This window comes from Salmo trutta, chromosome 16 (genome assembly GCF_901001165.1).
Source record: "Salmo trutta chromosome 16, fSalTru1.1, whole genome shotgun sequence".
In the NCBI taxonomy this organism is placed as follows: Eukaryota; Metazoa; Chordata; class Actinopteri; order Salmoniformes; family Salmonidae; genus Salmo; species Salmo trutta.
This window is the reverse complement of record NC_042972.1, coordinates 31,963,665-31,988,299: the sequence shown is the minus strand read 5'-3', so window position 1 is coordinate 31,988,299 and position 24,635 is coordinate 31,963,665. Positions and strand designations below refer to the sequence as shown.

Genomic DNA, 24,635 nt, shown 5'->3' with positions numbered 1-24,635 from the left:
TTTTAAAGTCTTGGACATTTCATAAGTGTGAAGCAGTGGTTAGTAATACAAATATAGTCATATTGATAAGGAAGATTGATGTAAACTTAATGAGTGTTGACAGTATGTGAATGGTAATATGATAGTGGGGTTTTTTTGTATTGCGCTCTAATGATGCGATATTTTAGTCATTTTAAAAGCTGAGGTTTCAATACAAGGTTAAATGATGAGTAGAGGGATTGAGCCTTGAGATTTGTAAAAAAAGATGAGCTGCGGTTGAAAGCGAGCAGCGAGGGGGACATTTGAAGTAGAGGTATGAGAAACATACTTTGACGGTTGCTGATTACTATTGCTTGGTTTTATAGTTTATGTAACACCAGTGAATTTGAGCAGGAAGTTAATGTATTCTAACATTATAATCAGATTCCATTACGTGAAACAGTGTCCGGTCATTAAAGTGGATTGCAGGTTGAGTTTGAGTGTATTTTTATTTTTACAGGGACAGTGCTCATTAGTCACAGTTGTGTGTGTCTGATTGCAGGGTATTCCAGACATGGGAAGTTCTCACAGAGAAAGCAGATTGACTGAAGGTGCTTTTCCTTAAGGGAACTACACAGTCACCTCTCGTGGCAGACCTTGTGGATCTGCTCCCATAGGTTTGGGTTTTCTGTTTAACAAAAGTACTGAGTGGAGGGGGAGCCAGGCCATTTAGGATCTTGAATACAAGACATGCGTCAGTGTATTGCACAAGATTTTTCCAACTCAGGAGCTCATGCTTTCTGAGAATGTAACAGTGATGATGGCTATTGGGCTTCCTATCAAGCACTTTGAGAGCCTGTTTGCAGACAGACTGAATGGGTTTTAACTTCTTTGGGATAGGGGGCAGTATTTTCACGGCCGGATAAAAAACCTACCCAATTTAATCTGGTTACTACTCCTTACTACTCCTGCCCAGAAACTAGAATATGCATATAATTAGTATATTTGGATAGAAAACACTCTACAGTTTCTAAAATTGTTTGCATGGTGTCTGTGAGTATAACAGAACTCATATGGCAGGCCAAAACCTGAGAAGATTCCATACAGGAAGTGCCCTGTCTGACAATTTGTTGTCCTTCTGTTGCATCTCTATCGACATTACAGCATCTGTGCTGTAACGTGACACTTTCTAAGGCTTCCATTGGCTCTCTAAAGCCGCCAGAAAGTGGAATGGGGTGTCTGCTGTCTCTGGGCAAAGTACAGCAGTAGAGTTTGTAAGTGGTCAGCCTGGGGACAGTGAGACTGAGATGCACATTCACGAGACTTCTCCATTTTTTTCTTTCAGCCTTTGAATGAATACAATGTTGCCCGGTTGGAATATTATCGCTATTTTACAAGAAAAATAGCATAAAAATTGATTTTAAACAGCGTTTGACATGCTTCTAAGTACGGTAATGGAATATTTTGACATTTTTTGTCACGACATGCGTCCATGCGTCACCCTTCGGATAGTGACCTGAACGCACAAACAAAACGGAGGTATTTGGATATAACTATAGATTATTTGGAACCAAAACAACATTTGTTGTTGAAGTAGAAGTCCTGGGAGTGCATTCTGACGAAGAACAGCAAAGGTAATCCAATTTTTCTAATAGTAATTCTGAGTTTAGGTGACCCCGAAGTTGGCGGATGTCAAAATAGCTAGCCGTGATGGCCGAGCTATGTACTCAGAATATTGCAAAATGTGCTTTCACCGAAAAGCTATTTTAAAATCGGACATAGCGATTGCATAAAGGAGTTCTGTATCTATAATTCTTAAAATAATTTATGTATTTTGTCAACGTTTATCATGAGTAATTTAGTAAATTCACCGGAAGTTTTCAGTGGGTATGCTAGTTCTGAACATCACATGCTAATGTAAAAAGCTGGTTTTTGATATAAATATGAACTTGATTGAACAAAACATGCATGTATTGTATAACATAATGTCCTAGGAGTGTCATCTGATGAAGATCATCAAAGGTTAGTGCTGCATTTAGCTGTGTATTGGGTTTAAGTGACATATATGCTTGCTTGGAAAATGGCTGTGTGATTATTATACTCTCCTAACATAATCTGTTTTGCTTTCGCTGTAAAGCCTTTTTGAAATCGGACAATGTGGTTAGATTAACGAGAGTCTTATCTTTTAAAATGGTGTAAAATAGTTGATTGTTTGAGAAAATTGAATTGTGGTATTTTAGTTGGTTTTGTATTTCGCGCCGTGCGATGCCATTGGCTGTTGGCTAGGGGTTCCGCTAGCAGAACGTCTGTCCTCAACAGGTTCATTAGAGGTCGACCGATTAATCGGAATGGGCGATTAATTAGGGCTGATTTGAAGTGTTCATAACAATCGGAAATCGGTATTTTTGGACCTTTATTTAACTAGGCAAGTCAGTTAAGAACACTTTCTTATTTTCAATGACGGCCTAGGAACGGTGGGTTAACTGCCTTGTTCAGGGGTAGAACGACAGATTTTTCCCTTGTCAGCTCGGGGATTCAATCTTGCAACCTTACGGTTAACTAGTCCAACGCTCTAACCACCTGCTTTACATTGCACTCCACGAGGAACCTGCCTGTTACGCGAATGCAGTAAGAAGCCAAGGAAACAATCAATCAATCAATCAATCAATCAATCAATCAATCATAATCACTAGTTAACTACACATGGTTGATGATATTACTAGTTAACCTAGCCTGTCCTGCGTTGCATATAATCGCTTAGGTACACGTTGCTCCAACCATAAACATCAATGCCTTTCTTAAAATCAATACACAAGTATATATTTTTAAACCTGCATATTTAGTTAATATTGCCTGCTAACATTAATTTCTTTTAACTAGGGAAAATGTGTCACTTCTCTTGCAAACAGAGTCAGGGTATATGCAGCAGTTTGGGCCGCCTGGCTCGTTGTGAACTGTGAAGACTATTTCTTCCTAACAAAGACAGCCGACTTCGCCAAACGGGGGATGATTTAACAAAAGTGCATTTGCAAAAAAAAGCACAATCGTTGCACGACTGTACCTAACCATAAACATCAATGCCTTTCTTAAAATCAATACACAGAAGTATATATTTTTAAACCTGCATATTTAGCTAAAAGAAATCCAGGTTAGCAGGCAATATTAACCAGCTGAAATTGTGTCACTTCTCTTGCGTTCAGTGCACGCAGAGTCAGGGTATATGCAACAGTTTAGGCCACCTGGCTCATTGCGAACTAATTTGCCATAATTTTACGTAATTATGACATAACATTGAAGGTTGTGCAATGTAACAGCAATATTTAGACTTAGGGATGTCACCGTTAGATAAAATACAGAACGGTTCCGTATTTCACTGAAAGGAAAAATGTTTTGTTTTCGAGATGATAATAAGGTCGAATACGGAAACTAATGACCAAAGGCTCGTATTTCTGTGTGTTATTATGTTATAATTAAGTCTATGATTTGATAGAGCAGTCTGACTGAGAGGTGGTAGGCAGCAGCAGGCTCATAAGCATTCATTCAAACAGCACTTTCGTGCGTTTTGCCAGCAGCTCTTCGCAATTCTTCAAGCATTGCGCTGTTTATGACTTCAAGCCTATCAACTCCCAAGATTAGGCTGATGTAACCGATGTGAAATGGCTAGCTAGTTAGCGAGTGCGCGCTAATAGCATTTCAAACGTCACTCGCTCTGAGACTTGGAGTAGTTGTTCCCCTTGCTCTGCATGGGTAACGCTGCTTCGAGGGTGGCTGTTGTCGATGTGTTCCTGGTTCGAGCCCAGGTAGGAGCGAGGAGAAGGACGGAAGCTTTACTGTTACACTGGCAATACTAAAGTTCCTATAAGAACATCCAATAGTCAAAGGTATATGAAATACAAATCGTATAGAGAGAAATAGTCCTATAATTCCTATAATAACTACAACCTAAAACTTCTTACCTGGGAATATTGAAGACTCATGTTAAAAGGAACCACCAGCTTTCATATGTTCTCATGTTCTGAGCAAGGAACTTAAACGTTAGCTTTCTTACATGGCACATATTGCACTTTTACTTTCTTCTCCAACACTTTGTTTTTGGATTATTTAAACCAAATTTAACATGTTTCATTATTTATTTGAGGCTAAATTGATTTTATTGATGTATTATATTAAGTTAAAATAAGTGTTCATTCAGTATTGTTGTAATTGTCATTATTACAAGTAAATAAAATAAGAAAAAAAAATCGGGCGATTAATTGGTATCGCCTTTTTTTGGTCCTCCAATAATCGGTATCGGCGTTGAAAAATCATAACCGGTCAACCTCTAGTTTTAATGTTGTACCGCAAGCTTGGGCACAACTAGTCAAGCAGTATGTTAAGTGGGGGAGTATCATAGATTTGAAGTACAGTTGTTCTACCTCTGTTGTCAAACAATTTTGTGTGTATTGGAAATTAGCTAGTTGAATTTGGTTATGAGTTACCTTTTTCACTTGCTTTTTAAAAGAGAGGTTGGAATCAAGTATGATGCCAAGGTACTTAAAATCGGATACCACCTGGAGCTTCTCCCCTGACACATAGACATCTGGCTCAGTGGCATCAGTTGTCCTCCTTGTGAGGAACATGCAGCCAATCTTTTTACATTGAGATGCAAACATAAGTCCCTGAGCCACTTTGTAACCTGGACCATTACAGTAGTGAGTTCTTGTGTAGCTTATTGTTTGCTCTTTGCATGCACATATCACTGTATCATCTGCATACATTTGAACGTCAGACCCAGTACAGACTGAAGACAGATCATTAATATACAGGCTGAACAGTATTGACCCTTGGGGCACGCCCACATCATCGCTAAGAGTGGGCGACAGTTTTGACTATTATGCTGATGAGACAGCACCAACTTTTTGAAGGCTCTAGATTTGTTAAACAAAAGGTTAATATCTTCACTTAATTAATGCAACAGGTTGAAATGATTAGATTACTGGAAAGGGGTTACGGGTTTGTTTATTGTTTATTTTAGGTGTCGATTTCACTTAATGAATCACTGTAGTATCTGAGTGTTTTGAGTATGATTCTTCCTTCCTGGACTGATGGAAGTCCCCTACAGTATGTATGTTCAGGGAGACGTAGGAGATCGCGTCTCAAACAACTTTCTATTAAATGCCTGGGATCAAATATCACTGATTCCTTACGCTGAGAAATGTACTACATTTGCGACAGAAAAAAAATATTACATTTAGAGGGGTAGCAGGAACAATCTAAGGGGAAACAGCTATCACATATGTTGTTGGACATTGGTCTAGTAATGATACCAGGATAATTTGACATGGTTATGAAAAAGAGAGACCAGTCATATAATATGGGAGTGAATTGTTGACTTGGTGGCGAGATACATGTTGCAGTGTCCAAGGGTAGCACATGCTAAATTAAGCGCACATAAACCATTGAGGTAGATTAAAACAAATGATTAATGATTTGAGGGAGTACAGTGGACTTATTATTATCAGGTTTTGTTTTTCTTTGAAACTTTTGGGTTGCTGAAACGGTGTAGTATAGTGAAGGCTAACAAAATGTTGTTGGGGTTTTTTTCCGGGAAAATGGGGGTTTCAGGTAGAAGTCAACCGATTAATCGGAATGGCTGATTAATTAGGGCCGATTTTCAAATTTTCATAACAATCGGTAATCTGCATTTTTGGACACCGATTATGGCCGATTACATTGCACTCAATGAGGAGACTACGTGGCAGGCTGACTACCTGTTATGCAAGTGCAGCAAGGAGCCAAGGTAAGTTGCTAGCTAGCATTAAACTTATCTTAGCATTAAACTTATCTTATAAAAAACAATCTTAACATAATCACAAGTTAACTACACATGGTTGATATATTGCTAGTTTATCCTGCGTTGCATATAACCGATGCGGTGCCTGTTCATTTATCATCGAATCACAGCCTACTTCACCAAACGGGTGATGACTTAACAAGCGCATTCGCGAAAAAAGCATTGCAACAATGTGTACCAAATCATAAACATCAATGCCTTTCTTTAAAATCAATACAAGTATATATTTTTAAACCTACATATTTAGTTAATATTGCCTGCTAACATGAATTTCTTTTAACTTGGGAAATTGTCACTTCTCTTGCGTTCTGTGCAAGCAGAGTCAGGGTATAGGCAGCAGTTTGGGCCACCTGGCTCGTTGCGAACTGTGTGAAGACCATTCTTCCTAACAAAGACCGTAATTAATTTTCCAGAATTGTACATAATGACGACATAACATTGAAGGTTGTGCAATGTAACAGCAATATTTAGACTTAGGGATGCCACCCGTTAGATAAAATACGGAACGGTTCAGTATTTCACTGAAAGAATAAACGTTTAGTTTTTTTTCGAAATGATAGTTTCCGGATTTGGCCATATGAATGACCTAAGGCTCGTATATCTGTGTGTTATTATATACTGCTCAAAAAAATAAAGGGAACACTTAAACAACACATCCTAGATCTGAATGAAATAAATAATCTTATTAAATACTTTTTTCTTTACATAGTTGAATGTGCTGACAACAAAATCACACAAAAATAATCAATGGAAATCCAATTTATCAACCCATGGAGGTCTGGATTTGGAGTCACACTCAAAATTAAAGTGGAAAACCACACTACAGGCTGATCCAACTTTGATGTAATGTCCTTAAAACAAGTCAAAATGAGGCTCAGTAGTGTGTGTGGCCTCCACGTGCCTGTATGACCTCCCTACAACGCCTGGGCATGCTCCTGTTGAGGTGGCGGATGGTCTCCTGAGGGATCTCCTCCCAGACCTGGACTAAAGCATCCGCCAACTCCTGGACAGTCTGTGGTGCAACGTGGCGTTGGTGGATGGAGCGAGACATGATGTCCCAGATGTGCTCAATTGGATTCAGGTCTGGGGAACGGGCGGGCCAGTCCATAGCATCAATGCCTTCCTCTTGCAGGAACTGCTGACACACTCCAGCCACATGAGGTCTAGCATTGTCTTGCATTAGGAGGAACCCAGGGCAAACTGCACCAGCATATAGTCTCACAAGGGTTCTGAGGATCTCATCTCGGTACCTAATGGCAGTCAAGCTACCTCTGCCAAGCACATGGAGGGCTGTGCGGCCCCCCAAAGAAATGCCACCCCACAACATGACTGACCCACCGCCAAACCGGTCATGCTGGAGGATGTTGCAGGCAGCAGAACGTTCTCCACGGCGTCTCAAGACTCTGTCACGTCTGTCACGTGCTCAGTGTGAACCTGCTTTCATCTGTGAAGAGCACAGGGCGCCAGTGGCGAATTTGCCAATCTTGGTGTTCTCTGGCAAATGCCAAACGTCCTGCACGGTGTTGGGCTGTAAGCACAACCCCCACCTGTGGACATCGGGCCCTCATACCACCCTCATGGAGTCTGTTTCTGACCGTTTGAGCAGACACATGCACATTTGTGGCCTGCTGGAGGTCATTTTGCAGGGCTCTGGCAGTGCTTCTCCTGCTCCTCCTTGCACAAAGGCGGAGGTAGCGGTCCTGCTGCTGGGTTGTTGCCCTCCTCCACGTCTCCTGATGTACTGGCCTGTCTCCTGGTAGCGCCTCCATGCTCTGGACACTACGCTGACAGACACAGCAAACCTTTTTGCCATAGCTCGCATTGATGTGCCATCCTGGATGAGCTGCGCTACCTGAGCCACTTGTGTGGGTTGTAGACTCCATCTCATGCTACCACTAGAGTGAAAGCACCGCCAGCATTCAAAAGTGACCAAAACATCAGCCAGGAAGCATAGGAACTGAGAAGTGGTCTGTGGTACCCACCTGCAGAACCACTCCTTTATTGGGGGTGTCTTGCTAATTGCCTATAATTTCCACCTGTTGTCTATTCCATTTGCACAACAGCATGTGAAATGTTTTGTCAATCAGTGTTGCTTCCTAAGTGGACAGTTTGATTTCACAGAAGTGTGATTGACTTGGAGTTACATTGTGTTGTTTAAGTGTTCCCTTTATTTTTTTGAGCAGTGTATTATAATTAAGTCTATGATTTGATATTTGATAGAGTAGTCTGAGCGGTGGTAGGCAGGTAGGCATTCATTCAAATAGCACTTTCCTGCATTTGCCAGCAGCTCTTCGCTGTGCTTCAAGCATTGCGCTGTTTATGACTTCAAGCCTATCAACTCCCGAGATTAGACTGGCAATACTAAAGTGCCTATAAGAACATCCAATAGTCAAAGGTATATAAAATACAAATGGTATAGAGAGAAATAGTCCTATAATTCCTGTAATAACTACAATCTAAAAATTCTTACCTGGGAATATTGAAGACTCATGTTAAAAGGAACCACCAGCTTTCATATGTTCTCATGTTCTGAGCAAGAAACTTAAACGTTAGCTTTTTTACATGGCACATATTGCACTTTTACTTTTTTCTCCAACACTTTGTTTTTGCATTATTTAAACCAAATTGACATGTTTCATTATTTATTTGAGACTAAATTGATTTTATTGATGTATTATATTAAGTGTTCATTCAGTATTGTTGAAATTGTCATTATAAATAAATAAATAGGACTATTTAAGCGGTATCTGCTTTTTTTGGTCCTCCAATAATCGGTATTGGCTTTGAAAAATCATAAATCGGTTGACCTCTAGTTTCACGGTCTCTCTTTGAAATGTTTCCCTCGGCTATGGTCTTGAGGAGAGCAGTGAGGGAGATTGAGGCCATAAATTACCAAATTAAGTAAGACCTGGTCATTTTTGTTTGTTTTTACCTTAAGGTTTGCAAATACACCCACACACACACACACACACTTGTTATGACTGTTTGTTGGTGTTTTAAAAATACTATGTTTGATTTGTGTGTTCTATTTCCTTTGGGTTTAGTGAGTTTTCCATCTGTCTTAGAGCCAAGGTATCTTAAAGGGGCACACACACACAGAAGTTTTTATTTTCTGAGTTTTAATTAAACACGTGAATTCTTTTGATAAAGAAATGTACTGGAAACCTGGGATACGACATGTATGAAATGTTTGACTGTTTTTCATTAAATTTGTCTAATATAGTAAGAAACACTTATTTGAAGGGTTTGTATGACCTTTGACCTCTGTCCTGACTATCCAGTGTGGTTTGATCACCCTCATTGGAAAGCTATTTGGATAATGAATTTAATGTCATTTGTAAAACTGATTTGAAGGTCATTTGTCATATTGATAATTATGAAGTTTATAGTTCTTAGCCATATTTGTGATTTTGGACCAATGTGAAGGAGAGGGCGTTGCCTTTGACTAAGGGTAGGCTGCCTTAAGTCTATTTTCCTATGACCGTATGGGTACAATTATTTTTTATTTATGGAGTTCTTAAGGGTAGTGATTTTAATTTTGTTATTTGCAATTATTAAATTTTTTGACCAGTAGTGTTTTTTTTTATTTTTACACATTACTCACATGGAGTTGTGTGTCAAAATGGGGGAGGTAACAGTCCTCTGAGGTTTTGGATTGAAGTTTACATGCCTTGAGTGATATATAGGAGTGTATTGAGTGATATGTGAAGAAGTGTATTTTTGCGTTGTCTGTTCTGTTTTGATACAAATCTCACCCAGATTAGGTCTGCTAGATTGTTGGGATTTCTCCAGATGGGTCTAACTTCCTGATCCTGTGGCTCTGCGCTGAAGTTGACAGTGTGATGGGGAGTATAAGCCAAATTGAATTATTATATATTTTTTAAAATAGAATGTGTTATTCTCTTTGACAAGTTTAGACATTGGTATTAAGTATAATTAGTAAAAGTAATGGATTTCCTGAATCAAAATTGAACTGAACTGTTGTTCTGATCGGTCCTCGAGGTTATCATGAAAGATAACTCAGTCGGTGTCTTAATGCATGGAAGAGATAATTGGGCTGAACAGTGTGTATACCTCAAAACCCCCTCTAACTGGTTGAAGAAGAGCGACAAAGGCGTTCAATACGGCCTTGTCCGCACCTTCTACTGAGAGTCCTGAGCCAGCAACCGGTGTACAGCAGCCGATCGGAGCGATCAACTGCTTTTTTCTAAGGAGTGTAACAGGAGTCCACATGGAGTGAGCATGGGGAGAAATCTGTTCCAAACTTCTCTTATGTTGCTGGTATACTGGTTGACGAACGGACAAGACATAATGGGTGGTAAAGGTGATGGCGGCTCAGGTGAGACTTTGAAATTGGGACATTATCATGGGCCATCCACTTTGAACTGTAAAGCTATCTGAAGAAGACAGAAGATTGAGTGCCTGAAGGGGGGGGTTGGGCAACTGTGCACAAAATTGATTTAGACTTTTGGGGTATCAGGTTGATTGTAGAGGTCTATACACTACATAAAGTCATAGTAATTTAGATTAAGAATGCATTAAGATACTGATCTGTATTATAATCGTGATAAGAAAGTTAATAGAATTATGGGATAATTATACTGGATGTTAATATAAAATGTACATTCTGCCAATGTTGATATGTGTTAAATTGAGGGTTATTGACTGAGTGATAGAACCAATTTTAAATCATTGAGCAATGTCATTCTAAATTTTGGTTGGATAATTGTGTTTTTGATGATGATTTGGAAACAGATTTTTTTTTAAATGAACAATTGATTTGAGTTTATTATGTTAATAACTATGAGTGAAGCAATTAAAAAGTATTATGGATTGACTGTTTTGATTGCTGTTACTAACGAAAGATGTTGACGCTATTCTCAGCATGCCCTGGTGAATGGAGAGGGTGAACTCTGATCCGGAGAGTAAAAATGATCCTAATCTATTTGATCTATAGGCATTACCTTATAAATAGTGGAATCATGATGCTTGTCTTGGGTCATGTTCATTAGGCACCAACAGAATACATTTTACTGAAACCAGGAGTCACTACCTGTATTTGCCCAACAAGATATGTTAATTTTAGTTTCTGGGATGGAAATAGGTGACTGTGTATCATGACCTCCACAGACAAATTGCTAGAATGCTTAGAAAATGTGTTGGTGGTTGAAATGAGAGACATCGCTAAGTTTCTTGGAAGCAGGCTGAGACAGTGCTATAGCAGTTGGTCACGTGCAAGAACCCATGCAATGAGTTATTGCTTTTATGCTTCTTGTTTTATGAAGAATGTATGCATTTTCTACATGAGTTAATGTTCTTAAATCTTGTAATTTTCTTTTACTTTGAGAGAATTCTCAAATGGGGGATTATGGTGGAAATTACAAGCCTATGCTATAATACTTTTATTGCATCAAATGGTTGTTTAATGCAACAGAATAGAGGGTTCTTATAATTCTCTATTGTGTCTGTGTGAACTGAAAGTGGGCCTTTGAGAGATAACACTGACAGGAGATTTATGTCTTTGGGGATACTGCATTCCAGAGCATGAGTTAATGTTTCTGTTCTATACAGTACCAGGGAGACATGGCTCCAGTATGGAGTTGGGGGGCCAGACACTGGTCTCTACGATGAAAACACAATGAAGCAGATACTGTCCGCTGTGAATTATAATTATCTTTCATACAAAACTTGCCCTTGTGACCCATTCCATACATCTGTGGTGTGTTATGTAGACTGAAGGAGGATGGACTTTGCTATAAAATGCTGTGGCTCAAACCAGCGATCACCTCCAGGGGTGGTTACGGACCAGCTCCATTACTGCAGTAATTCAATAATAAAATTTGATTTAGAAGAAATCTTAAAGTCTCTCCTTTTGATTACAATAATTCCACCACAGGTAGCAGAAAGAACAGTTTGACTTGGTTGGCTGGAGTCTTTGACAATTTTTAGGGCCTTCCTCTGACACCGCCTGGTATAGAGGTCAGATGGCAGGGAGCTCAGCCCCAGTGATGTACTGGGCCGTACGCATTACCCTCTGTAGCACCTTGTGGTCAGATCCCAAGCAGTTGCCTTACCAAGCAGTGATGCAGACAGTCAAGATGCTCTCAATTGTGCAGCTGTGGAACCTTTTGAGGATCTGAGGGCATGTCATACCAAATAAATAGTGTCCACCTGCCAAAAAGCGCCCCCCCCCCCCCCGCATCACAATGTGATTCGAATAGCTATTAGCATCCGTTGCTATATCAACAGTTTGAGCTAATGCGTCAAATTTTGGACCTCATTACAGCCAAATTTACATTATTTTCATCCCTGCTATGTAAACAAAGCATATTTCCATGACAATTTCATCGATTAAGATAAACATTACTTTGAACTACTTTTGGGTACCGTAACATTTCAACAACATTAAAAGTCATGTCTTAAACGGTTCTTAGTTTTAGAAATATCAAAGAAAACGTGTAAACTGCATATTCATTTACCTTTCAGATCCCAAAGTGAGCTCCCATGAAGCTATTAACACTTCATTAATGTGAAAATCAGTTCAAGTCATACACTGGCTCCTCTGACTGGCATATTTTGATTTTGAGCTTCCCTCGTCTTACTAAAAAGTATGCTATTAGTCCTATTAGGATTATTTTTCCCTACCTCCATCACATGGCATAGCTCAGTAATACAGCAGTACACTTGTGGTTGAATATAATGCAGGACAGACAGTTGAATAATGTTGAACTCATGAATACCAAAAAGGGATTTACATAAAATAATTAAATGAACAGTCTGTTTTTTCCCCCCCCCCCCACAAACAGGCAATATTGAAATATTTTTCGAAAAAAAAAATAAAAAAAATTGTGGAACAGCTATGTAAGGAACTTGTTGATTTTATTTAATATACCCACATGGCAGTTATAGGCTAACATCAACACAAACAATAAAATACAATTTAGTTGAGAAAACAGAAGTATGAATGACAAGTAAAGTACATATAAGTAAAGTGATTTTTTTTATTCTTTATCTCAATTCTGGTGTGTGGGATAGAGAAGCTGTGGATGCTACAAGTGGTTCTGCTGGTCACTTTCCCTGTAGTGTATCTGTGTATCTCACTGTGCCCAGGATGATATGTCAAGTACTGGTCCCTAAGCATATTATATCAAACCACATAACATTAACAGTAGCTGTAGATAATGTAATGAAAAGTGGGATCTTGGAGGGTGGTTGATCATGGAGGACATCAGGTGGATCAAGGTCTGGGGAAGGGATACGGTATGCGTCCCAGAACCCCTAGATCCTGAAGAACAGGAGCAGATTAAAAGGGAAAGAGAGAGAGAGAGAGGCATAGAAGGATGCAGAAAGAAAAACACACAGGTTAAATGTAGATCCAGCCCTGGTTGAATTGTCCCCATATTGCTTACATCTACACAAGTGTATAGGGTGTAAGGGCTAGGTTTTGATTTGGGATTCCTCATGTCCTCTTTCTTCACCTCATTTTTAAAACGGATTGGAGGAAAATGTCTGATGTTCCTCACCTGTAAGGACTAAAGGACTGTATTATTCTTAGGTTGCTGGTTTGGTTTGGGCGTGTTTGCCTCCAGGCATCAGTCAGAAAGCAATGACGGCAAGGCACAGTGAACGGTTAACTTGTAAATTACTTGGAGGAATAACAGTATACAACAGGCAGAGTATGTAGAGCTATGGGTTGATCACTAGGAAGGCTACCGTGTGTACCATTGACACATAACTATGGGTGTGGAAGAGCGAATGTGTGGATTCTCAAGGAGAGAGCAGAATACAAAGTGCCATTAATATCAGGATAACGTAGAGTACCAGTCAAAAGTTTGGACACACCTACTCATTTCAGGGTTTTTCCTTTATTTTCTACATTGTAGAATAATAGTGAGGAAATCAAAACTATGAAATAACACATATAGAATCATGTAGTAACCAAAAAAAGTGTTCATCAAATCAAAATATATTTTATATTTGAGATTCTTCAAAGTAGCCACTCTTTGCCTTGACAGCTTTGCACACTCTTGGCATTCTCTCAACCAGCTTCATGAGGCAGTCACCTGGAATGCATTTCAATTAAAAGGTGTGCCTTGTTAACCTCTCTAGGGTCGGCGGGACGAAATCGTCCCACCTACGTAACAGCCAGTGGAATCCTGTGGCGCGTTATTCAAATACCTTAGAAATGCTTTACTTCAATTTCTCAAACATATGACTATTTTACACCATTTTAAAGACAAGACTCTCGTTAATCTAACCACACTGTCCGATTTCAAAAAGGCTTTACAACGAAAGCAAAACATTAGATTATGTCAGCAGAGTACCCAGCCAGAAATAATCAGACACCCATTTTTCAAGCTAACATATAATGTCACAAAAACCCAGAAGACAGCTAAATGCAGCACTAACCTTTGATGATCTTCATCAGATGACAACCCTAGGACATTATGTTATACAATACATGCATGTTTTGTTCAATCAAGTTCATATTTATATCAAAAACCAGCTTTTTACATTAGCATGTGACGTTCAGAACTAGCATACCCCCCGCAAACTTCCGGTGAATTTACTAAATTACTCACGATAAACGTTCACAAAAAGCATAACAATTATTTTAAGAATTATACAGAACTCCTCTATGCACTCGATATGTTCGATTTTAATATAGCTTTTCGGTGAAAGCACATTTTGCAATATTCTAAGTAGATAGCCCGGCATCACAGGGCTAGCTATTTTGACACCCAGCAAGTTTAGCCTTCACCAAACTCCGATTTACTATTAGAAAAGTTTGATTACCTTTGGTGTTCTTCGTCAGAATGCACTCCCAGGACTTTTACTTCAATAACAAATGTTGGTTTGGTCCCAAATAATCCATAGTTATATCCAAACAGCGGCGTTTTGTTCGTGCGTTCAAGACACTATCCGAAAGGGTAAAGAAGGGTGACGAGCACGACGCATTCCGTGACAAGAAATGTCTAAATATTCCATTACCGTACTTCGAAGCATGTCAACCGCTGTTTAAAATCTATTTTTATGCCATTTTTCTCGTAAAAAAGCGATAATATTCCGACCGGGAATCTGCGTTTAGGTAAAAAGACGAAAGAAAATAAATCACGGGGTCGACTCCTGCACGCACCTAAGCCCATTGTCCTCTGATCGGCCACTTGCCAAAGGCGATAATGTGTTTCAGCCAGGGGCTGCCTCGATATCATTCAGCTTTTTCCCGGGTTCTGAGAGCCTATGGGAGCCGTAGGAAGTGTCACGTTACAGCAAAGATCCTCAGTCTTCAATAAAAAGAGCCAAGATGAACAAGAACTTGTCAGACAGGCCACTTCCTGTTCAGAATCTTCTCAGGTTTTTGCCTGCCATATGAGTTCTGTTATACTCACAGACACCATTCAAACAGTTTTAGAAACTTTAGGGTGTTTTCTATCCAAAGCCAATAATTATATGCATATTCTAGTTTCTGGGCAGTAGTAATAACCAGATTAAATCGGGTACGTTTTTTATCCGGCCGTGTAAATACTGCCCCCTACCCCCAACAGGTTAAATTATTTGGTGTAATTTCTTTCATTCTTAATGCGTTTGAGCCAATAAGTTGTGTTGGTAGGAGTGGTATACAGAAGATAGCTCTATTTGGTAAAAGACCAAGTCCATATTATGGCAAGAACAGCTCAAATAGGCAAAGAGAAATGACAGTCCATCATTACTTTAAGACATGAAGGTCAGTCAATCCGGAAAATTTCAAGCACTTTTAAAGTGTCCTCAGGTGCAGTCGCAAAAACCATCAAGCACTATGATGAAACTGGTTCTCATGAGGACCGCTACAGGAAAGGAAGACCCAGCGTTGCCTCTGCAGCAGAGGATAAGTTCATTAGAGTTACCAGCCCAAATAAATGCTTCACAGAGTTCAAGTAACAGACACGTCTCAACATAGCTGTTCAGAGGAGACTGTGTGAATCAGGCATTCATGGTCGAGACTTGCTTTGGCCAAGAAACACAAGCAATGGACATTAGACCGGTGGAAATCTGCCCTTTGGTCTAATGAGTCCAAATTGTCTGAGACGCAGAGTAGGTTAACAGATGACCTCAGCATATTTGTTTCCCACCGTGAAGCATGGAGGAGGTGTGATGGTGTGGGGGTGCTTTGCTGGTGACACCGTCTTTGATTTATTTGGAATTCAAGGCTAACCTCTTGGAGTTCCCCTAGGATAGGGGGCGCCACAGCGCATTTTGATATGCATATAATTAATACTTGTGGATAGAAAACACCCTAAAGTTTCTAAAACTGTTTGAATGGTGTCTGTGAGTATAACAGAACTCATATGGCAGTCAGAACCCCAAGACAGATCAAAACAGGAAGTGGAATTCTGAATTGCGGACTCAACTTCATCACGTTGCCTATTAATCACACCGTGAGCTATGGTTCATTGAGCACTTCCTATTGCTTCCACTAGATGTCCCCAGTCTTTACAAAGTGGTTTGAGCCTTCTACTGTGGAAACTGACAGAATGACACGCTGTTGAAATTGGTCACAGGAGGAGGGCCATCACCATTATGACGCCGGCGGCCCTGTCTACCCCATCCTTTCGAAACGTTTTGAAACACAATACAATCGTCCCCCTCGAATCTTATTGGCTCTCTTGTTGAAACAGGCCCTGAAACTTTGTTATACAACGTTTGACATGTTTGAACAAACCTAAATGGGGGAAAAATGTTTTTTTATCGAAATTGCTGTCCCGCGCCCGACAGAGCATTTGGATTAGCCTTCAGACGCGCTAACAACAACAAGCTAATGGAACATAAAGGATGGACTTTTTCGAACGAAAATACATTTGTTGTGGACCTGGGATCCCTGGAAGTGCTTTCTGATGAAGACAACCAAAGGTAAGGGATTATTGACAATAGTATACAAGATTAGATGTGATATGCGATTGTTCCAAGATGGCGCAGAGCTGTATTTACTAGGTAATTTTCGCATCCCCTTTTATGGCAAAGTGCGATTACCCAGTAAAGTTATTTTTAAATCTGGTATTACAGGTGCTTTCAAGAGATATTCATCTATAAATCTTAGAATGACAATATTACATTTTAAAAATGTTTTCGAATAGTAATTGAGTAAATTGTAGCACTGTTTCCCGGGATGCATGAGGGAAAATAGTTAGTCAACGTTACGTGCCGATGTAAAATGCTGTTTTTATATATAAATATGAACTTTATCGAACAAAAGAATGCATGCATTGTGTAACATGATGTCCTAGGTGTGTCATCTGATGAAGTTTGTAAAAGGTTAGTGCTGCATTTAGCTGTTTTTTGGTTATTTGTGATGCATGTGGTTGGTCGGAAAATGGCTATGTGGCTACTTTTACGATGTACTCCTCTAACATAATCTAATGTTTTGCTTTTCCTGTAAAGCCTTTTTGAAATCGGACAACGTGGTTCGATTCAGGAGAGGTGTATCTATAAAACGATATAATTTGAAAAAAAATGAAAAAATATATATATTAAATTTTGTTATGCTAATGGCGATAGGATTTTTCGCTGGATGTCGAGGCCGCACAGGGGTTAACCAGCATGGCTACCACAGCATTCTGCAGCGATACGCCATCCCATCTGATTTGCGCTTATGAGTAGGTGTGTCCAAACATTTGACTGGTACTGTACATATAAATACAATGACATTATATGACACCACTTATAATATAAACTATAAAAAAGGCATCACTATAACCATGTTACTACATATAAAGGTCTTACACTAAAGCACCACTAGGTGGCAGTGGTAACACATTAAGAACTAGGACATTAAAAATGACTGAATGGATGGAATATGACTAATTCATTTTTACATTTTAGTCATTTAGCAGACGCTCTTATCCAGAGCGACTTACAGTAGTGAATGCATACATTTAATTTATTAATTATTATTATTATTATTATTATTATTATTATTATTATTATTATTATTATTATTATTATTATTATTATTATTATTATTATTATTATTAGTACTGGCCCCCCGTGGGAATCGAACCCACAACCCTGGCGTTGCACACACCATGCTGGCGTTGCAAACACCATACTCTACCAACTGAGCCACAGGGATGGCTAATTCCTTTAAGGACCCCGGAAAGGGTGGGACCTAATTCAATTTCCAACGTAACATGCTCCGGCGCCATCTTCAGGTTGACCAACTAATAATTACTAACCATCTTATCATGCCAAATACACTGAAAAGGCACAGTTACATGCTATAATACTCAAAATGGTATGCATATAATACACAGTGTAAAAGCTCCCTTCTAACCGAAATGCACGTTTCAAACACACTGCAGTAATAACCAAACAAAACCACGTGCACTTGTTTACTAAAGGAATGATGCGTCACACCTAGAATGAGAACAGCTCGAGAGGCAACCTTTCGTACAAATCCACCATGTGACTTATTTACCGACCTATGTCTGTCCCTGTTTTGCTTCTCTTATACCATGTCGGAGGGTATATCCATGGTCTGTGGACGGTTCTGGTCAGTGGACGGTTCTGAAAATAAATGCATTGTTTGCATCACCGAGCGGTGGCCTGGAAAGAATTTAATCCAATTGTTAGATACTAACACTCCCCTTAAAAACCTCTTAGGGTGCATGAACCACTAGCGGGACACCTACGACAACATCCGGTGAAATTGCATAGCGTGAAATTCAAAATACAAACATTTTAATATTAAAACACTCATGAAAATACAAGTGTCTTACATCATTTAAAAGCTTAACTTCCTGTTAATCCAACTGCGTTGTCAGATTTCAAAAAGGCTTTACGGCGAAAGAATACCATGCGATTTATCTGAGGACAGCGCCCCACATCAAAATACTTTTTCAACCAGCACAGGCGTCACAAAAATCACAATAGCGATTAAATAAATCACTTACCCTTGAAGATCTTCCTCTGTTTGAAATCCCAAGGGGCCCAGCTACACAATGAATGGTCGTTTTGTTTGATAATGTCTTTCTTTACATCCAAAAATGTCAGTTTAGTTGGCACCAATGATCTCAGTAATCCACTCATTCAACATGCATACAAACAAATCCAAAAATGTACCGGTAAAGTACGTCCAAACAAGTCAAACGATGTTTCTAATTAATCCTCAGATACTCTAATATCTAAATAAACTATAATATTTAAGACGGAGAATAGTATGTTCAATAGGGAAGATAAATAACGAAGAGCGCGCACCTCATTCAAGACTACTTTTCTAATGAGAGACACTTTGGAAAAACTACAACTATTTGTTCATTTAAAAAAAAAAACAGCCTGAAACCCTGTCTAAAGACTTGACATCTAGTTGAAGCCATAGGAACTGCAATCTGGGTCCTATCCATTTGTATATCCCATAGGCTAGCATTGAAATGGCCTGTGACCTCAAAGAAAAATTCTGGATGGGTTTTCGCCTGCCATATCAGTTCTGTTATACTCAGACATTATTTTAACAGTTTTAGAAACTTTAGAGTGTTTTCTATCCAATTCTACCAATTATATGCATATTCTAGCTTCTGGGCCTGAGTAACAGGCAGTTTACTTTGGGCACGTCAGTCATTCGAACACTGCCCTGTATGCCGAAGAAGTTAAAATCAAAACGAAACATGGATGTCAATGTTTGCGCCCCACGCTCCATTCTACTTCCTGTCTGCGGCAGCTTGTAAATAAGTTGCACGACAGGTTATACTGCTAGACCGAGATACAACATCTCGGTCTAGAAGCTGGGCTAAATAATATTCAAGATATAGCACAATGAATTGTACGTTTAGTTAAGGACTTAGTACTGAACAAATCAGATTATCTGACTGACAGTTTTTATATCAAGTTTTAGATAGAAAATAAAGAAAGGATACCTGTCGGAGAAGTGTTCGTTTTTTGAGGAGTGGTACGACTGGCAGTCGAAGTTGGAGAGAAAGCAGCCAGTGGTCAGACATAGGAGGGAGGAGGGGTTGGGTTCGAGTCGAGTGGGCAGGTTGTTGGACAATCGGACGTCACTAGACGCAGGATTTCGTCTGGAGGAAGAGGAGAGAACCAGTAACAGGATGAGGAAAAGGTAGAGGCAGAATCAGGAGGTAGAAAGATTCAAAAACAGAAGGGAGAGATGATAGGTTTTACATCGTCCAGATATTATTCATTAGTGCAGATTAAGAAGACAGGGAGAGTGTCATTTGGACTATTGCGATGTTCCCCGTTTGTTTGTCACTCACCGTTTACTGATTGACATGGTTGAAGTTTCACTCGCTGCAGTGATAGTAGGGATTCCAGAGGAATGGCGCTTTAAAAAAACAAGGGCAACATACTGCTTGTAATTGAGACATAATATTATGCTATTTAAAAAAATATATAAATTGTGCAATGTAAACACGTAAAATATCTGGTTCTCTTGCCTTCTGATGTTATTTTTGAAAGCTCGGCACACATTTATGTTGTTGCTGGGAGGAAGTTGTTTGACAGAGGCCCATGGCCTCCTGGTATGGAACAACAAAAACAAAGGATAAACTACCTATCATGAATGTAGTAATTCAGCAAGAAATCAATTCATTTACACACATACATTGATATACAATGGGTACAGTTATTGCTAAAATAACCTCACCGCAACAGGGTTTCCTATGATCTACTTATAGATCAGTCTGAAACCAGCCTCTCAAATGGTAGACCCAGGTACAATCTGATCACTCATGATGACCAGAAGATGAATTAATGCAGTTCACCTTTTTCCCACATTTTACAGATGATATAGCACTTTTCATATGCTACTCTGTATAAGAGATAGCTATTTAAATCAACTGAATTACAAAGACAAATAATAAAATACAAAGCTTAGCTAGCTAGCTAAATAAAGAGATTTGGAAAAGCGGTCTTACCTCACAGTAGTGTTTGCATCCATCATTTGCAGTATCCATGCTTGCTTGCAGCATGCTCATGCTAGCTAAATCAAGTTTTGCATGCAAGTAAACATCAATGACCATGCATGGATCATGTTTTGTACTTTATCCAATAATAATCTGAGATTTAAAGCTAAAAAATATCGTAAATAGTATAAATAACCTATAACAATGATCACATTTTACCCTGAATTTTGACTGCATGCGCCTCAGAACATAACAACCAGCATAGCAACGAATGCTATCAATTTTTTTTTTCTTTCATTACGTAGACTGGGCAGATTTTGGCATGTTCTAGCAATATCCGTAGCAACAGACACTAATAGGACAGATAGAACAATGAGACTGATATTTCACTGGATGTATAAATGTAAAGCATCCGCTTGGCGTTTCCACTCACTACCAAATATGGCAGTGAGAGGAAGCCAAGTGGCCAGCAGTGGGAGAAGATGGAACAATATGGATTTTGGACAACATTCTGCTCATTTTCTCATCGATTAAACATTTGATCTCAATACTGTCCCAAAACTACAATCTGTTACGAACAGAGTGGACTACATTTTGTAGACCTTACCCTTTGCCCAACATTTTTAATAATGGCATTGTTTAGGAGTGCAAAAGCAAATTTAGTTATTACACACATGCACTTCAGAGTAGGCGTTCCGTAACAGAAATATGCAAATGTTTGCTAGAACGCGCCAATAGGATCTCGCTAGCTTGTGCTTGGCTCTGCCCACCTTCTTGCTTGTTCTGCCCACTATGACTAATTTGTTCACATTTGAAAACGACGGGCTATAGTCCATATTGATTTCTTTATAAAAAAATAAACTGCTAATAGCTTCTCGAATCCCATTGTGTGTGTGTGGGGGGGGGGCTTTTTGGCTGTGGGACACTATTTAGCATGACAGCCTCCTGAAGGGGGGGGAGGCGTTGTGCCTGCATGACTGTGTTGCTGTGTGTGGACCATGTTATTCCTTAGTGATGTAGACACCGAGGAACTTGAAGCTCTTGACCCTCTCCGCTACAGCCCTGTCAATGTGGATGGGGGCGTGCTCGGCCCTCCGTTTCCTGTAGTCCACAATCAGCTCTGTTGTCTGCCCCTTAATAAAATTAATGTCTATATGGTGGAGACCTGGTCAACCTATGACGACCACACACACACACACACACACACACACACACACAAGGAAAATCTTAGGCTATGCTAAACTGAGGAGTGCTCAACTGACCCTCTCCACCCCTTGCCTACATTAGGGTGACAGTGACAGCATGGTCAAGGATGTCCCAATCCCAGACTAGTCAATCGGTCAGCAGGACTAATCTCAATAGCCAATAGGTAGACACCTGCTGTACACACTTACTGGTAGGCCTAATCCTCTTACTGACACACACAAGTCCCTGGACTTGAGGTAGTTACTTACAGACAATTCCTGGCCCTGTTGCATGTTAATGATGCTTCCAAATGAAAAACATAGATAATTCTAACTTCCTTTTTTCTCTGGGGTGAGAGAGCATCCATGGTTTCTGGAGGATGAGAAAATATGATAGAGTTAATGCTTGTCTGACGACATTGTCTGAAACTGCCATCCTAGAAGTCGTTGTGCTGACGTAAAAACGAGGGTCATTGTACGCAACAAATTCATCAGCGATTGGATTTTCTCAAACCAAGCAGAGTATCAAAGTAGATAACGTCATCATATTGGCCGGGTCTGGTCCAACCCATCAGTTTCTGGGACCAATTAGAATGTTCAGAATGTGTTTGCATTCTAGAAGACATCAGGATGGGAAGTAAATCCACTCACCGTGGAGAAGAAATGCTAGTGCGGGGCGGCAGGTAGACTAGTGGTTTGAGCATTGGACTAGTTAACCAAAAGGTTGCAAGATTGAATCCCCGAGCTGACAAGGTAAAAATCTGTCGTTCTGCCCCTGAACAAGGCAGTTAAACCCACTGTTCCTAGGCCATCATTGAAAATAAGAATTTGTTCTTAACTGACTTGCCTTGTTAAATAAATAAAATAGTGGGCGTGGCGTTTGGCCGGAGCAATGTGGATGGGTAGTCAGGCTAGATTAATGCTGTCTTCGGGTAGACAAAAAAAAGGAATCATAAATCCAGCGCTGGATTGAACTCATCCAAAGACAGACAGACCTGCTTTTGGCAAACGTGTCATCATCATCACCTCCCGAGAGAGAGAGAGGATTCTCCATTAGCGCTATAAATAGATCTAATAGAACTGAGTAATATGTTGCATCCCATGTAATTCAGAGTAGGGGATAGAACAGAAGCTATTTAAATGGCTCTTCATTTTACTTTAACAAGTCCCAGGCATCTTAGAGGAGGACGCCTGGTTTAATAATCCACTGTGTGTGTTCGTTTGTGTGTGTGTGGTTTTGTGCGAATGCGTGCTTGTACATGTCTCTGTGAATGTGTGCATTATATGGCGGAAGAGTCTAATTCATGCAACTCTTTTGTGTGTGTGGATGAGTCTAATTCATGCAGCTGTAATGTGTGTGTGTGTGTGTGTGTGTGTGTCAGAGAGCAAGAGAGATGTACACAAACAACATGTGTGTGGTTAAAATTGGCAAAAAACACATTTCTTTCCACAGGGCCGTGGGGTGAGACAGGGATGCTGCTTAACCTGTCTGGGCTAGGGGGCAGTATTTTCACGGCCGGATGAAAAACGTACCCAATTTAAACAGGTTACTACTCTGGCCCAGAAACTAGAATATGCATATAATTATTTGGATAGAAAACACCCTAAAGTTTCTAAAACTGTTTGAATGGTGTCTGTGAGTATAACAGAACTCATATGGCAGGCAAAAACCTGAGAAGATTCTGAACAGGAAGTGGCCTGTCTGACAAGTTCTTGTTCATCTTGGCTCTTTTTATTGAAGACTGAGGATCTTTGCTGTAACGTGACACTTCCTACGGCTCCCATAGGCTCTCAGAACCCGGGAAAAAGCTGAATGATATCGAGGCAGCCCCTGGCTGAAACACATTATCGCCTTTGGCAAGTGGCCGATCAGAGGACAATGGGCTTAGGTGCGTGCAGGAGTCGACCCCGTGATTTATTTTCTTTCGTCTTTTTACCTAAACGCAGATTCCCGGTCGGAATATTATCGCTTTTTTACGAGAAAAATGGCATAAAAATAGATTTTAAACAGCGGTTGACATGCTTCGAAGTACGGTAATGGAATATTTAGACATTTCTTGTCACGGAATGCGTCGTGCTCGTCACCCTTCTTTACCCTTTCGGATAGTGTCTTGAACGCACGAACAAAACGCCGCTGTTTGGATATAACTATGGATTATTTGGGACCAAACCAACATTTGTTAGTAGATTTGGATAGAAAACACTCTGAAGTTTCTCAAACTGTTTGAATGGTGTCTGTGAGTATAACAGAACTCATATGGCAGGCAAAAACCTGAGAAAAATCCAAGCAGGAAGTGAAATGTCTGAGAATTGTAGTTCTTTTGATTCTCTATCGAAGCGCCAGTGTCTGTGGGGTGACGTTGCACTTCCTAAGGCTTCCATTGGCTGTCTAAAGCCTTCAGAAAGTGGTTTGAGCATTTTCCTGTCACTGGGCAGCTAATAGGAGCTCAGTTACTGAGTGGTCTGCCTGGCAAAAAAGGGATTGGATATGCTCGGTCCAGCGAGCGCGCCCCTCCTTTTTCTTCTTGAATGAATATGCTATTGTCCGGTTGGAATATTATCGCAATTTTACATTAAAAATACCATAAAGATTGATTTTAAACAGCGTTTGACATGCTTCTAAGTAGGTAATGGAACATTTTGACTTTGTCTCTCGTTCCGCACTCGCGCGTTACCCTTTGGATAGTGCTCTGAACACACAAACAAAACGGAGGTATTTGAACATAAATATGGATTATTTGGAACAAAAACAACATTTCTTGTAGAAGTAGC

The 24,635-nt window shown here is 39.8% G+C and overlaps 1 protein-coding gene across 2 annotated transcripts in view; it reads right to left on the bottom strand.

Annotated features, from left to right (window-relative positions):
* Positions 1-24,635, bottom strand: part of pfkfb4b (6-phosphofructo-2-kinase/fructose-2,6-biphosphatase 4b) — a 59,199-nt gene that overhangs the window by 26,972 nt on the left and 7,592 nt on the right. The window contains exon 1 of one of the 2 annotated variants that reach the window (XM_029693961.1): positions 19,678-20,099. The exons of the other annotated variant lie outside the window; for it this stretch is intronic. The gene's annotated coding sequence lies outside the window, so the exon portion shown is untranslated. Of the gene's footprint in view, positions 1-19,677; positions 20,100-24,635 lie in introns of those variants that run through there. 2 annotated transcript variants of the gene reach the window in all.